Here is a 15,681-nt window from a genome sequence, read left to right as displayed (position 1 = left end):
TAAATTGGCCATCAAGAGCTTTATCTTCAATGTCACTAATTCTAACTTCTACTGCCTCAATTCTGCTCCTATGACTTTCTCTTGAGTTGTCTAATTCTGAAATTTTATTGTTAATCTTCTGGATTTCTGATTGCTGTCTCTCTCTGGATTCTTGCAGCCTATTAAATTTGTCATTATGTTCTTGAATAACTTTTTTAAGTTCTGCTACTATTTGTCTGTATTTTCCCTGGCTATTTCTGCATTCTGTAGAATTTCCTTTCTAATTTCTAGAAGAGTTCCATATATTAATCTTTTGTATTCTGCCTCTGGTAATTCTAAGAAGTTCTTTTCCTCCAGAGAATTTATTGATTCTTTATTTTGGGAGCTTGCTGAAGCCATCATGGACTGCCTCTTTGTGTGATTTGATATTGACAGTTGTCTCCAAGCCATCAATAATTTATTATAATTTTATTTTGTATTTGTTTAGTGAGAGCTAGCTTCTTGTTTTGTTTTGTTTTGATATGCCCAAATAGGCTGCTTGTGTGCACTAGTTACATTTTGACAACTTTGAATCTCTAATGTCCTGTCACCAGGTTATTAGTTCTGTAACCAAGTACATGCACACAGGAGTCCATTAAATTTTCCTATATAGGTTCAGCTCAGGTATCCAGGCAGTTGGTCACCAAGTGTGTGATGCAGGCTCTCACCCACAGTCCCAGAGAGGCATGGGTGATTGGTGCAGACTCTGGACTCTGGCGGTGGTAGGGGATTACGTGCTGACAGCTGCCCCTGAGAGTGTGAAAGGAAAACATGTCCCTATTCTGTAGGTTGAGTAGGTGGGTGAGTTTTGCAGCCGGACTATGAGCACCCCACTCTGTTAGCTGTAAAGACTCGAGGGCATCACTTTTTCTTGGACTCCTGTAGCAGGTGACTAGGAGCTTTAGGTGATACCGCCAGTCCTCAAGCCCCTGTTGCAGATCGATAAAAGTGCCTATTTAAGGGGCAGGGCTGTTTCGAGGGTCACAAATCTGCCAGTTCACAGCTGAAGCAGTTGAAGTTAAACTTCAGTTGTTTTCCCTGTTGTACTGTGGTAGTGAGGGCTAACGCTGTTGAGATGGGTCCCCACAAGTCTATACAGGGGAGTAAGGCACTCAGAGTCTGCCGACCCCTTATACCTGTGCCTAGCAAAGGAGCTGTGCTGACCCTGTGTTCCTGGCTTAGGGGAGCCAGTAGCTTATTTGTTCCCTCTCCAAGGTGAGGAGAATGGGTCAGGGTGCCTTTTGGGATCTACTTCCGGCCCAGTGGACTCTTGGTGCAGAGTGCGGAGGGAGGAGGTAAAAGGGAGAGAGTTTTTTCCCAGATGGGAATTTTTTTTTTTTTTTAAATCCCTGCAAAAGGCCACACACATGTACTTATCTTAGCCCCTTGGGAGCTGCTTTTCACTGGTTCGGAGTGTCCAAGTAGAATCTCTGCTGCCAGGTCTCTCTCGATGTGAAAAGTGTTTCCCGAGCACATGCACAGCACAGTTGTTTGCCTGCTTCACTTTGGACTGGCGTGGCTGCAGTGTTGCAGTTTCACTGCCACGGCTCTGGAGTTCTTCGCTTCTTCCAAACCATCTCCCTCTCCCCTGCCTTGTCACTCGGTCCAGTTTCTCAACTTTGCCTTGTTCAGGGCTCCTAGATATTCATATAGAATCAAATCACTTGTTTTTCCAGGTCTTTGTTGTAAGAGGGATATAGGAAGCGTCTAACTACTCTGCCATCTTGGCCACACTCCCACAATTAAAATATCTTAATTTTCATATTTTGATACTTAAAATTAAAAAAGAAAAAAATACAAAACGGGATAATCAAAATAAGATGTTTCTATTTAATAAAATATATTTGTATTTAGTTACTCTATTCCTATAATATTTGAGACATCTACTCAGTGGTACAAATATTATGGTAAAATAAAATAACATGTTTCATGTCAAAAAATAGTTTCAAATATGGATTTTTCCCTTTTTATACCTTTTCAGCTTTACATCTACTTCCTTATTGACCATATACGAATTAGTTTCCCAAGATGCCATATTCTTTAACCTTTGCTCCAGTTTTATGTAAATAAAAATGAATATTTTTTAAAGAATTAGTTAAACTAGTTCATTAAAGTTACTTTTCTTGACTTGTTTCTTTAAAGGTCAAACAACCACACAATTTTAGAGTTGTAAGGGACTTCAGAGATCATCTGGAATCATTCACTTCTAAAATGTTGCCAACAGATAGCAATCTCATCCTTTCTGAAATAATTAGGGTGAAAAAGAGTTCAGCTTCCTCCACTCCTGGTCAGCTCTAATTGCTAGAAAATGTTTCTTTGGCTTTACTAAAGTCTGTTTTGGCAGAGAAAAAGACAATAAGTCATGTTTCCCAACTCAAAAACATTAAAGTTAATGAGGGGCATGTGTTTGCAAATACTTACCAACAGTAGCAAAGAGACAGTGAGAAGAGCCATGTCTGAAGCAGTTTGTCACAGGAACTCAGGAGAGCAAGTGATAGTCCCCACAGGATGTCCCCCTTAGGGTGAGAGAGGTCCCCTTGACTGTATCACACCATACAGACCATGAAGAGTATGGGTAGGTTTTAATGAAGTGACATTTAAGGAAAAAAAAACATTGTGGTTAGAGGAAACAACGGGAATAAGACTTAGAAGGAAGAATATAAGATATATTTAAAAATAATTAGAGTATCTGACATTGTACAAATGGATGCAGCAGAAAAACAAATGTGAAGAAACATAATATTAAAATGGTAGTTTATGCGAGGTCATAGATAATCATAAATGCTCCCTAATAATTCTTGATTCTCATCTTTCTTTTCTTCCTCCTGCCACAATCTATAGTCCCCAGGTTCCAACAAGGATTTATGGCAACTAGTTTACTCTCAAAGAGCTGACCTTCAAGCTTTGTAATTGCACACCTTAATCAATTAAAAAAATATATCACAATGTATGTTTCTATCACTTACTAGCTGTGTGGCCTCAGGCAAGTTACTTAACATCTTTGTGTGTCAACATTCTACTCTTAAAATGTGTTATAATAAGAACACTTACCGATAGAGTTATTGCAAGGATTAAAAGAAAACTATATAGATAGATATAACCCATTTGACTTGCTGCTGTCTAGTTGATTCCTACTCACAGCGACTCTAGAGGACAAGGTAGAACTACCCCATAGGGTTTCCAAGCTTATAATATTTCTTTATGGAAGCAGACTGCCACATCTTTCTCCCATATAGAGGCTGGTAGGTTTGCGCTTCTGATCTTTCAGTTAACAGCCCAGTACTTAGACACTGTGCCACCAGGGATAGATAGAGTTCGAGATGCAGAGATATACATACACATACACATACATGTACAGAGGAACACACACACACACACATACATACACATCTATATCTATATATATACATATGTGTATATATATATACATATATATACATTTCTTAGAACTGAGGCTTATAATAGTAAGTACTACTTAAGGTTTAGTTATTATTATAGTATAATAATAGTATATATACCATATTTTTATTCAAATAATGTGTACCTTCTACGTTTGTTTGACAACTGTGCCCTCTCCCCGCAACGTATTTTCATAAGCACCACTGTGCCAATTTTTTTAAATATGTTGCTCTAAAAAAGAATTAGCCTAGTGTTCCTATGAAAATAACTCATGGGGGGAGGGAGCAGTTGACAAACAAACATAGAAGGCACACATTATTTGCATAAAAAAATACATATATATATATACACACTGTATTACTGTATTTTTATGCAGTAAAAATACTGCACTATACTATACTATACTATACTATAATAGTGGAGCCCTGGTGGCACAGCGGTTAAGAGCTTGGCTGCTTATCAAAAGGTCGGCAGTTCAAATCCACTAGCTGCTCCTTGGAAACCCTATGGGGCAGTTCTACTCTGTCCTATAGGGTAGCTATGAGTAGGAATCCATTCAATGGCAATGGATTTGGGTTTTTGTTTTAATAGTATAATCATATGATAATAGTATTGGGTCTCTATGAGTCGGAATCGACTCGAAAACAATGGGTTTATATGTACATTACAGTAAGGAGCCCTGCTTAAGTGCTTGGCTGCTAACCAAAAAGTCACAGGAGGAAGATGTGGCAGTCGGCTTCCATAAAGATTACAGCCTTGGAAACCCTATGGGGCAGTTCTACTCTGTCCTATAGAGTCACTGTGAGTAGGAATCAACTCAACAGCAATGGTTTAAATGGGTTATGTCTTTTTAAAAAGAGTCAGAATTGACTGGAAGGCAATAGATTTATTAGTATTATTATTAAATTATCATTAAAAATTTTTAAATGAAATTATAAATACAAACTAAATGAAGATAGGTTAAAAAAATAAGTTCCCACTGCTCTAGGAACTACTAAAATCATTAAAGATTTTGAGAAAAATAACTTGTTTTATTGTTTCTTCCTTCCCTGATTTGTCTTTGACACAAAAGAATATTCGAACCCTAAGTGTGGTAATTTACAGCATAAGATTGACTGACAAAAATAAAAGATTGTCTGGCATAATTACTTCCCTTGTCATCTTGATTTTAGTGGATCTCAAACCCAAAGGAACAGTTCTGGACACATTCTGTCTGATTTCCCAACAACCTGAGATTTTCCTTTCTCAGCCTTGGAGAGTCAGCTCTGCTCAAACAAAACTGGGTAACTTTGTGAATTATATAAGGGACACGTTCTCTATTATCATCTCTTCTGTGAACGTTAAGTACTAACTCAAGGAAGTGTTCTTACTTGTAGAAATTGATTTACCTTTTGTAGAGAAAAATCCTTAATATTAAAGATAATGTAAGGTAAAAATAAATCAAGCAGTAATAATATAATGAAGAATGTGTTAGCTACAGTCATAAACTCTCTGCCTAATTCTAAATGCTGACTCCAACTGTAGATACGGCAACTAGTTTACTCTCAATAGATTGATAACATGTACTCGTAAACCAACTCAGAGTCTCTAGAAAGGTACCTTCCTCTTGGGGTCATTCTTCAATTCAGTTAGTATTAACTATATATCTCATGAGTGCCAGAGAGTGGGCTTAGTTTGGTGATACAGTGGTGAATAAGCCACAAATTCTAGTGGGAGTTCCAATAACAGAAGTCTTTTGTCTACTTGGACCACATTGTTACAGTGTCTGTAAAGGAAAAAAAAAAAAAGAAAATATTCTTAAAAACTGGTATTTTTAAAATACTTTATTTTTATCTCCTGTTGTAATAAATCTATGTAAGACAACAAAATAGTCCTACTATCTTTAGCCTCCACATAATTTTGTCCGGCTCATTTGAAGCACCTGGAACCTCAAGCTCAATATCAGTCAGAACAAGGCCAGGGGCTGACGGCGGAACAGACCATCAATTGCTCATATGCAAGTTCAAGCTGAAACTGAAGAAAATTAGAACAAGTCCACGAGAGCCAAAGTACAACCTTGACTATATCCCACCTGAATTTAGAGACCATCTCAAGAGTAGATTATACACGTAGAACACTAATGACTGAAGACCAGATGAGTTGTGGAATGACATCAAGGATATCATACATGAAGAAAGCAAGAGGTGATTAAAAAGACAGGAAAGAAAGAAAAGACCTAAATGGATATCAGAAGAGACTCTGAAACTTGCTCTTGAACGTCAAGTAGCTAAAGCAAAAGGAAAACATTATGAAGTAAAAGAACTGAACAGAAGATTTCAAAGCGCAGCTCGAGAAGACAAAGTAAAGTATTATAATGACATGTGCAAGGAGCTGGGGATAGAAAACCAAAAGGGAAGAACATGCTTGGCATTCCTCAAGCTGAAAGAACTGAAGAAAAAATTCAAGCCTCAAGTTGCATTAGTGAAGGATTCTATGCGGAAAATATTAAACAATGCAGGAAGTATCAAAAGAAGATGGAAGGAATACACAGTCACTATACCAAAAACAATTGGTAGACATTCAACCATTTCAAGAGGTAACATATGTTCAGGAACTGATAGTACTGAAGGAAGAAGTCCAAGCTGCACTGAAGGCATTGGCAAAAAACAAGGCTCCAGGAATTGATGGAATATCAATTGAGATGTCTAAACATACGGATGTAGCACTGGAACTGCTCTCTTGGCTATGCCAAGAAATTTGGAAGACAGCTACCTGACCAACTGACTGGAAGAGATTCATTAATTATGCCTATTCCCAAGAAAGATGATCCAACTGAATGTGGAAATTATCAAACAATATCATTAATATCACACGCAAGTAAAATTTTGCTAAAGATCATTCAAAAGCGGCTGCAGCAGTATGTTGACAGGGAACTGCCAGAAATTCAGGTCTGGTTCAGAAGAGGACGTGGAATCAGGGATATCATTGCTGGATCCTGGCTAAAAGCAGAGAATACCAAAAAGATGTTTCCCTGTGTTTATTGACTATGCAAAGGCATTCGATTGTGGGGATCGTAATAAATTATGGATAACATTGCAAAGAATGGGAATTCCAGAACACTTAATTGTGCTTATGAGGAAACTGTACACAGACTAAGAGGAAGTTGTTCGGACAGAACAAGGGGATACTGTGTGGTTTAAAGTCAGGAAAGGTGTCCATCAGGGTTGCATCCTTTCACCATACCTATTCAATCTGTATGCTGAGCAAATAATCCAAGAAGCTGGACTATATGAAGAAGAAAGGGGCATCAGGATTAGAGGAAGACTCATAAACAACCTGTGATATGCAGATGACACCACCTTGCTTGCTGAAAGTGAAGAGGACTTGAAGCACTTACTGGCGAAGATCAAAGACCACAGCCTTCAGTATGGATTACCCCTCAATATAAAGAAAACAAAATTCCTCACAACTGGTCCAATAAGCAACATCATGCTAAACGGAGAAAAGATTGAAGTTGTCAAAGATTTCATTTTACTTGGATCCACAATCAACACCCATGGAAGCAGCAGTCAGGAAATCAAAAGATGCATTGCATTAGGCAAATCTGCTTCAAAAGACCTCTTTAAAGTGTTGAAAAGCAAAGATGTCACCGTGAAGACTAAGATACACCCGACCAAAGCCATGGTATTTTCAATCGCATCATATGTATGCAAAAGCTGGACAATGAATAAGGAAGACCAAAGAAGAACTGATGTCTTTAAATTGTGGTGTTGACAAAGAATATTGAATATATTATGGACTGCCAAAAGATTGAACAAATCTGAGTTGGAAGAAGTAAAACCAGAATGCTCCTTAGAAGGAAGGATGGCAAGATTACGTCTTACATACTTTGGACATGTTGTCAGGAGGGATCAGTCCCTGGAGACGGACATCATGCTTGGTAAAGTACAAGGTCAGCAAAAAAGAGGAAGACCCTTAATGAGATGGATCAACACAGTGGCTGCAACAATGGGCCCAAGCATAACGATTGTGAGCATGGTAGCAAGAATGAGCAGTGTTTCGTTCTGTGGTGCATAGCGTCGCTATGAGTTGGAACTGACTTGACGGCACCTAATAACAACAATATTACATCAACTGGCTCACAAAATTTCTGAAAATTTAATAGTCAGCTTTCACAAGCTGGTATGAAGCAACTCCAACTTAACATATATGATTTTACTACAGGTTACATATCAAAAACAAAATTCATTATATATGTACTGTCTGAATTTATAATTATAGAATACTTTTCAGATTACTAGCTGCCTTTAACCAGGAAGTCTCAATTTAAGGCATCAAAAGTATTCTAAAAGAGTAAACTTAATCCTCATACCCCTGACATATGTACAATAGTTTTAGCTATTTTACAGATGAGGAAACTGCAGAGTAAGTAAGATCCATTATATATTGCAATCTGAAGTATATTAGTTGCTGTTATTACAGGAACAACCAAAGTTTTACAATGGAATCGTGGTATGAGAGGTGTTCTCAAAATTTCAGTTGCAGCAGAGAATGAATGAAATTGCTTGAACAATAATACCACTGAATATATCTCTCATATCCTTAATGTCTGAGTTTTTTTATTTCAGATATGGGAGCAGAGGCTGGGTAAGGTTGGGAGGCAGCCATAGCCAGGCAATATGCAGGTGAGCACCTAAGACACCTAGAACTCATATCCTGGAAGGGATGTCAAGGTTAAATAAGGCGTAGCTAAAACATCCAAACTGGTGTGCAAAAAAGATGAGTTAGAGAGTGGGAGCCAAAAGTACCAGAACAAGAGGGTTCCAGCAATGGTAAGAGATAAAGAGCAGCACAGCAGGTGCCTGGGCTTCTGTGAGAGCCTTCTCTGTGGAGTAGCTCATACTTTTGAGGATGTGCTAGGTTCATGGAAAAGAGTCGTTATGTAGTAGATACTATCTTCACTTTGTACAAATATTGTAAAAGATAGAGGAGAATGGAATGTGACTGAATATATACGGGAGATAAGATTGTAAATAAGACAATTGTGACTTGAATTGATGTGGTTTCCTGTCCCTCTCCAACTTCAGTCCAACAACCAACAACTGGAAGACTCATGGCGATGCCTAAAGGATGTTTTCAATGACTCCATCTTCCCTAAGGTCCAGGAGGAAAGAGTCAACACTCAACTTTAATTCGTCTTTGGGATATCGAGAGAACTTGACCCACTAAGAACCACTTTTCTCTGAGAGGATAGGTGTGCCATCTAAAGGGACAGGGTGGTTTCCAATATGTGGTTAAACCCAGATAAAGACTAATTGTCTGATTTTCAGTCCTCGCTCTACTAGAATAGTTAAAAATTTATAATATAACTACTAAACCATATCAGCAAAGTCTAAAAGTAGGATAGAAGAGAGACAGGGAGGGGTGTAAAAGTTTTCCAAAGTTCTCGTGGAGAATGTAGGGGAAATAAGCGAAATATAAAATTCTAAATTTCTCATCGTGTTAGAGGTGGCCGATGAAGGAAGAGCTTAGTGGTGTGCTGGTTTTAACAATAACCTTCCAAAAAATAAAAATAAAAAAGAGCTACGGAGCAGCCAATGTCCAAGTTTTATTGTGACTACTGTGATACATACCTCACCCATGACCCTCCATCTGTGAGAAAGACACATTGCAGTGGTAGGAAACACAAAGAGAATGTGAAAGACTACTATCAGAAATGGATGGAAGAGCAGGCTCAGAGCCTGACTGACAAAACAATGGCTGGATTTCAACATGGAAAGATACCTCCTACTCCATTCTCTGCTCCTCCTCCAGCAGGGGTGATGATCCAGCCTCCCCCCAGTCTCCTGGGTCCTCCTCACCCTGGGATGATGCCAGCACCCCATATGGGGACCCTCCCATGATGCCAATGATGGGCCCTCTTCCTCCTGTGATGATGTCAGTGGAATCTGCTCCAGGAAAGAGGCCACTCATGGGAGGCCACATGCCAATGATGCCTGGGCCCTTAATGATGAGACTTCCTGTCCGTCCCATGATGGTGCCCACTCAGCCAGGAATGACTTGACCATACAGATAAAGACCAAGGGAAGCCACTTTGTATCAGTTTTATGTTACTTGTACTACTTCACCAGGAGCTCATGGTGCTGTGACTCTGTTTTCTAATAGCATGACAAGAAATACTTGCTCCCCCTTTCAAAGAGAGAATAATTTTAGAGTGTAGTAATAGACAAAAAAAAAAGAGCAATTTTTGTTTGTATTGTGACTTATGAAAATAAAATTGTCAACTCTTTTAGTTGAAAATGTGAAAAAAAAAAAAAAAAAGAAAGAAAGAGCTTATGTGTACCTTAATTTTTGTTTCGTGAATACTCCCACCATGGTGAATTTCAAGCTATCAACATAACGTCACTGAATGCAGAGTTGGGAAGAGATGTGCACAGTTGGCTCTTGTGAGCCAGTACAAGCCAGATCCTTAAGTGCAGAGAGATATTTGGCATCTTATTTTCATATAACACAGGAAAATTGTGTGTTCACGTTAATGTGCAAAGTATGTGAATTTAATCACTAGTGGGATCGACACAGACAGCTGAACACACACATTTATAGGTTATCATTTTAACTTCATCAAACTAACCAAAATATAGAAAAAAAAAGAAGAAACGTCAAATTAAAATAGTAATCACCAAATAAGAGTCAAAATCAATGGAGCCGGATTGTGAAGTACTTGCTAAACTACCTAGCAGTTTTGAGCTTTAGGCGGCAGATCATGGGAGGGTTTAACCAGGGAGTGCCTCTCTTCTAATTAACATTTATTCTCATCTCTATGTCTCCCTCAGATTATTCCTGCCCCTTTCCATCTCTGGTTGTCCAATTTTTACTCTCCTCTGAAGGTCCATTTCCAATTCCAAAGAAGCTCTTTCATTGGAACTTAGTCCCAAGTATTATTGTCTGATTTCCAATACTTGCTCTACTATTTGCTGGCTGTGTAACCTTGGACAAGTTATTTAACCTCTGTGTACTTCAGTTTTTTCATATGTGCTATGCAGATAATTATGAGTTAACGCACGTAAGGTACTTTGAGGAGTGCCTGGAACCTAGAAGCCACTTAAGTGTTAGCTATTATCATTACTATTATTATCATTGCTATTATCTTACTTCCCCCTCAGGAGAATAAGAGGAAACACCATACTTGGTTAGATCATGATTCTCAGTTCATTGTAGAAACCCAGGGGTTTGAAGGAGAGAAAATTATATAGTTATTAGCCGGAGTGAAATTGTCCATATCCCCTAGGCTGTCTTCTGAACACATTAACATCACAGGCATGTGGGTGAACATCACAGACACGAGGGTGTGCCCTGTGGGCAAGTTATCTATTTATTCTTTTTTCTCTGAATACCTAAATACTGGTGTGTGCCTCACAATTTTATTCTCTCTTGTATTTTTTATTGCTATTTCAGATGTTAACAATAATTCAGATATTAAAATTAGGAACCATTACCGTTTACTTATTGGTGTTGGACCAGTAGTTAGGATTTTAAGTACATTACCACATTATATCGTCTTAATATCTCAATAAGGAAAGAGATACTAGCATCACTATTTTGAAAAGTGGGATTCAAAAAGGTGAAGTGACTAAATAGACAATAGATAAGTGGTAACTTTGGTGAAGGGTAAGACAGTACACAATACTGGAGAAGCCAGCACAACTTGTACAGGAAAAGGTCATGGAAACCCCGTAGACATATCCAAACTCCCTGAGGGACTGAATTGCTGGGCAGAGGGCTGTGGGGACCATGGTCTCGGGGAACATCTAGCTCAATTGGGATAACACAGTTTATAAAGAAAATGTTCTACATTCTACCTAGGTGAGTAGCGTTTGGGGTCTTAAAAGCCTGTGAGCAGCCATCGAAGATACTCCACATGTCCCACATCTTCAGGAGCAAGGGAGAATCAAGAAAATAAGATACAAGGGAAAGATTAGTCCAAAGGACTAATGGACCACAACTACCACGGCCTCTACCAGACTGAGTCCAGTACAACTAGATGGTGCCCAGCTACCTCCACTGACCGCTCTGACAGGGATCACAACAGAGGGTCCCAGACAGAGCTGGAGAAAAATGTAAAACAAAATTCTAACTCACAAAAAAAGACCTGACTTACTGGCCTGACAGACTGGAGAAACCCCGAGAGTATGGCCACCAGACACCATTTTAGCTCCTGAGGTTCACCATTCAGCCAAAGATTAGACAGCCCCATAAAACAAAGTGAGACTAATGGGGCACAACAGTCCAGAGACAAGGACTAGAAGGCAGGAGGGGACAGGAAAGCAGGTAATAGGGAACCCAAGGGTGAGAAGGGATAGTGTTGACATGTTGTGGGGTTGTTAATCATTGTCAGAAAACAGTATGTGTACTGTTTAATGAGAAACTATTTGTTCTGTAAACCTTCATCTAAAGAACAATAAAAATAAAAATAAAAAATAAAAAAAGAAGTGCATAGACCTAGATGGAGGATATGTCAAGAAACAATAGCTTCACATTTTGATATTTGTTTAATAAAGGTTTCTACGCTTTTGTAGCAATAACAAAAAAAGAAAGAAAGAAAGGTGAAGTGACGGGTCCATGATTCCAAAGTTAGAATGTGGTGGAGATTGTGTCCAAACTCAAGTCAACCTGCCCACCCAGACTTTGCCTTGAACTCCTGCTATGGTCACTGTGTCCCAAGACTGAAAACATCTTGAGAACAGTGAGCATGCCTTTTACTACATGACTTCACTGAGCTGAGGACATCAACTATATTTACTAATTAATCTTTTAATTCATGAATGTTCAAAAATGAGTATGATCAAATTTCCTGTTAGTTAAAGAACTTTAACATTTAAATGCATTTTTATATGCTGATACAGTGTAGTTTCTTTCATCTACAAATAAGTTTTCATGTGTCTGGAATTGTTTATATGTGATCCTGATTAAAGACAAATCAAAGAGTAAAGTTTCTCTTAATGTATCACCCTGTGCAAAAACTTAGAGAAAAAGGAATTTCTGTGAAATCCACTGCTTTCTATACATTATCCCCATTAAAGTAGGGAAATTCTAATTGGTCTGTTCTTTGATTCTTTGATTCATCATTATCCCTCCAGACCTAGTGGCCACCTGCAAACAAATTATCACTTGGCCAGAACTCCCAGAGACGCCCACATGATAACCTTATGAAGCCTCTTTACCTAATGCCTGACCAACCTGTTCTTTGTTCAGTTCTTCTGCAGATACACTCACAGTCAGATGTCATCATCCTGATACCCATCCGCCAGCCGACTCCCCATTGCTGTCTTCTTGTGTTTTATCCCTAGGTGCTATTGACTTAGTGTTTTCTTTGCCACTTCTCCCTTAAGTGTTGATTCCTCTTTGTCATATGCCTACTCTTAGCTGGTTGTCATTGTATTTATTTATATATACAGTGTGAGAGTTAGAGGTTACAATATACCCAGATGAGTTATTTAATTCTAATATTGTAGAATCATAATTGCACATAACTACTGTTCATGGAATTTTTATTTGGATACGATTTTTTTTTTCTTTTTTTTTTTAGTTTTGGCTAAGGAAGGGGAGTTTGGTTTGGCTAAGAAAGGAGAGATCTACATTTCTTCTCCTAGAGAAAAGGTGTTGAAATTAGCTATAGTATAGATTTTCTGCAATTTTGCATAGTTCCACTGAGAATTACATTTCTCACAGGTCTGCTTTCTGCCTATAATTCCAAATATACTTTCCATAGTGTTTAAATTTGTGCTGAGAAGGCTAATTTTGAAACATCACTCTCTTCCTGGGAATATTATAAAGAGTATTAGCAAAATGCTATGTTTATCACTAAACCAAACCATAACCACAAGGGCTAATGCTCATTAGCCACTTACTGTAAGTCATAACGCCTGTTTAGCGATTTATATGCATTATCTCATTTAATCCTAACAACAGTTTACTCAGGTATCCTTATCCCCATTTTATGAAGAGAAAACAGCCTTGAAGAAATTAGTGCACTTACCCAGTGTCGCTTAGGTGGTAAGCATCAAAGTTCAGGCTCAAACACATATCTTTCTACAAATGAAATATTTGCTCCTACCCATTACACTATACTTGTTCAATAATTGCTTTGCTGCTCTGTTTTATTTTTTAATACAGTTTATTAATCACTGTTTAAGTCACTTTAGTTCAAGATCCAATATAGTCATTAGTTTTGCATTACCTCCAGAGAGAATTTGTTGAAAAACAGTAAATTAAACATCTATGTACATGTGCTCTGGATTTGCCAATACATTCAAGAAATGAAATATTCTCAATTCTCATTCTTTTCAATTATCTAAAATCACTCATATAATTTCCAAATAAAGTTCTAATTTTAAAAATTTTATTTAATTAACTGAATTTTTGACCTTTTATCCCTGCTATATTCAAAAATAATGGCAAATTTTTCTCAAAAAATAGATCTACAATAAAAGCTTCAGATTTCTACAATTTAATTTTTGAATTCCAAACCTTAACAAAAGATAGTATAAAATAAAATGCTGTTTGTTACATTATCTTAGATTAAAAAAAAAAAAAAAGTTATCCTAACCGTATTAAGTGATTACCTCAGCAGATTTTTCTACAATATGCACATTTCAACTACCGTTCTGGCATGAAAGAATATTCCAAAAGAAGTTAATAAAAAAAAATTAGAGTTTCTTAGAAATAAAATTAAAATATGGCTTTATGTTCATAGCGTCAGGTACAAATTTCTGATAAATTAAATAAACTATGAAAGATGACTTTTATTAGATAATGCATAGACAGTACATAACATAATATCTTGTTCATAGTATTCATTTTTCAAATATTAATGACTAACAAAAATACTTTCTTTAATCCTTCTTTCCTGATTTGGCCTGTTTTATCTCTTCCGCTAACAGTTAATCACTATCTAATATACTATATCTTCTACTTATGCAATTTGTCTATCTTCCCACATTAGAATGAGGACTGTGATTTTTTACAGATTTATTTGCTGTTAGATTCCTAGTGTCTAGAACAATGTGTGCCCCATAGTAGGCATTCAATAAACATTGATTGAATTAATAAATTTCCTTAGTTTTTTTTAAGCTACTTCTATAAGTATTTTTGTTATCATGAGAGTGTCTGTATTTTTCTTAATTGAGCCTTAAGTGAAAGTTTACAGTTCAAGTTAGTTTCTCATATAAAAATTTATACACACATTGTTATGTGACCCTAGTTGCTCTCCCTATAATGTGACAGCACACTCCCCCTTTCCACCCCAGGTTTCCCGTGTCTGTTCAACCAGTTCCTGTCCCTTTTTGCCTTCTCATTTTGCCTCTGGACAGGAGCTGCCCATTTAGTCTCATGTATCTACTTGAGCTAAGAAGCACTCTCTTCACTAGTACCGTTTTTTCTCTTATAGTCCAGACTAATCTTTGCCTGAAGAGTTGGCTTCGGGAATGATTTCAGCTCTGGGTTAACAGAGAGTCCGGGGGCCATGTCTTCCAGGGTTCCTCCAGTCTCAGGCAGACCATTAAGTCTGATCTTTTTACCAGAATTTGAGCTCTGCACCCTACTTTTCTCCTGCTCTATCAGGGACTCTCTGTTGTGTTCTCTGTCAGGGAGGTCATTGGTGGTAGATGGGCACCATCTAGTTGCTCTGATCTCAGGCTGATGGAGTCTCTGGTTTATGTAGCCTTTCTGTCTGTTGAGATAATATTTTCCTTGTGTCTTTGGTGTTCTTCATTTTCTTTTGCTTCAGGTAGGTTGAGACCAATTGATGCATCTTAGATGGCCGCTCGCTAGCTTTTAAGTCTCCAGACGCCACTCACCAAAATGGGATGCAGAACGTTTTCTTAAAACACTTTGTTATGCCAATTGACCTAGATGTTCCCTGAAACCATGGTCCCCAGATGCTCACCCCTGCTAATCTGTCCCTCGAAGTGTATGGTTGTATTCAGGAAACTTCTTAGCTTTTGTTATAGTCCACTTGTGTTGAATTCCCCTGTATTGTGGGTTATCCTTCCCTTTACTTAAAACAATTCTTATCTACTATCTAGTGAATACCCATCTTCCTCCCTCCCTACCCTCATAACCATCAAAGAATGTTTTCTTCTGTGTTTAAACCTTTTCCTGAGTTCTTACAATAGTGAACTCATACAATATTTGTCCTTTTGTGACTGACTTATTTCTCTCAGCATAATGCCTTCCAGATTCATCCATCTTATGAGATGTTTCATGGATTCATCATTGTTCTTTATC

General features: G+C 37.8%; 1 pseudogene; it reads left to right on the top strand.

Moving 5' to 3' along the window:
* The first annotated feature begins 8,993 nt into the window (after positions 1 to 8,993).
* Positions 8,994 to 9,460, top strand: LOC101342986 (U1 small nuclear ribonucleoprotein C pseudogene; annotated as a pseudogene).
* Positions 9,461 to 15,681: the final 6,221 nt, after the last annotated feature.

Source organism: Trichechus manatus, unplaced genomic scaffold, assembly GCF_000243295.1.
Source record: "Trichechus manatus latirostris isolate Lorelei unplaced genomic scaffold, TriManLat1.0 scaffold00017, whole genome shotgun sequence".
NCBI classification, from domain to species: domain Eukaryota; kingdom Metazoa; phylum Chordata; class Mammalia; order Sirenia; family Trichechidae; genus Trichechus; species Trichechus manatus.
The sequence above is the reverse complement of the archived record's forward strand: the minus strand, read 5'-3'. Positions and strand labels throughout refer to the sequence as shown.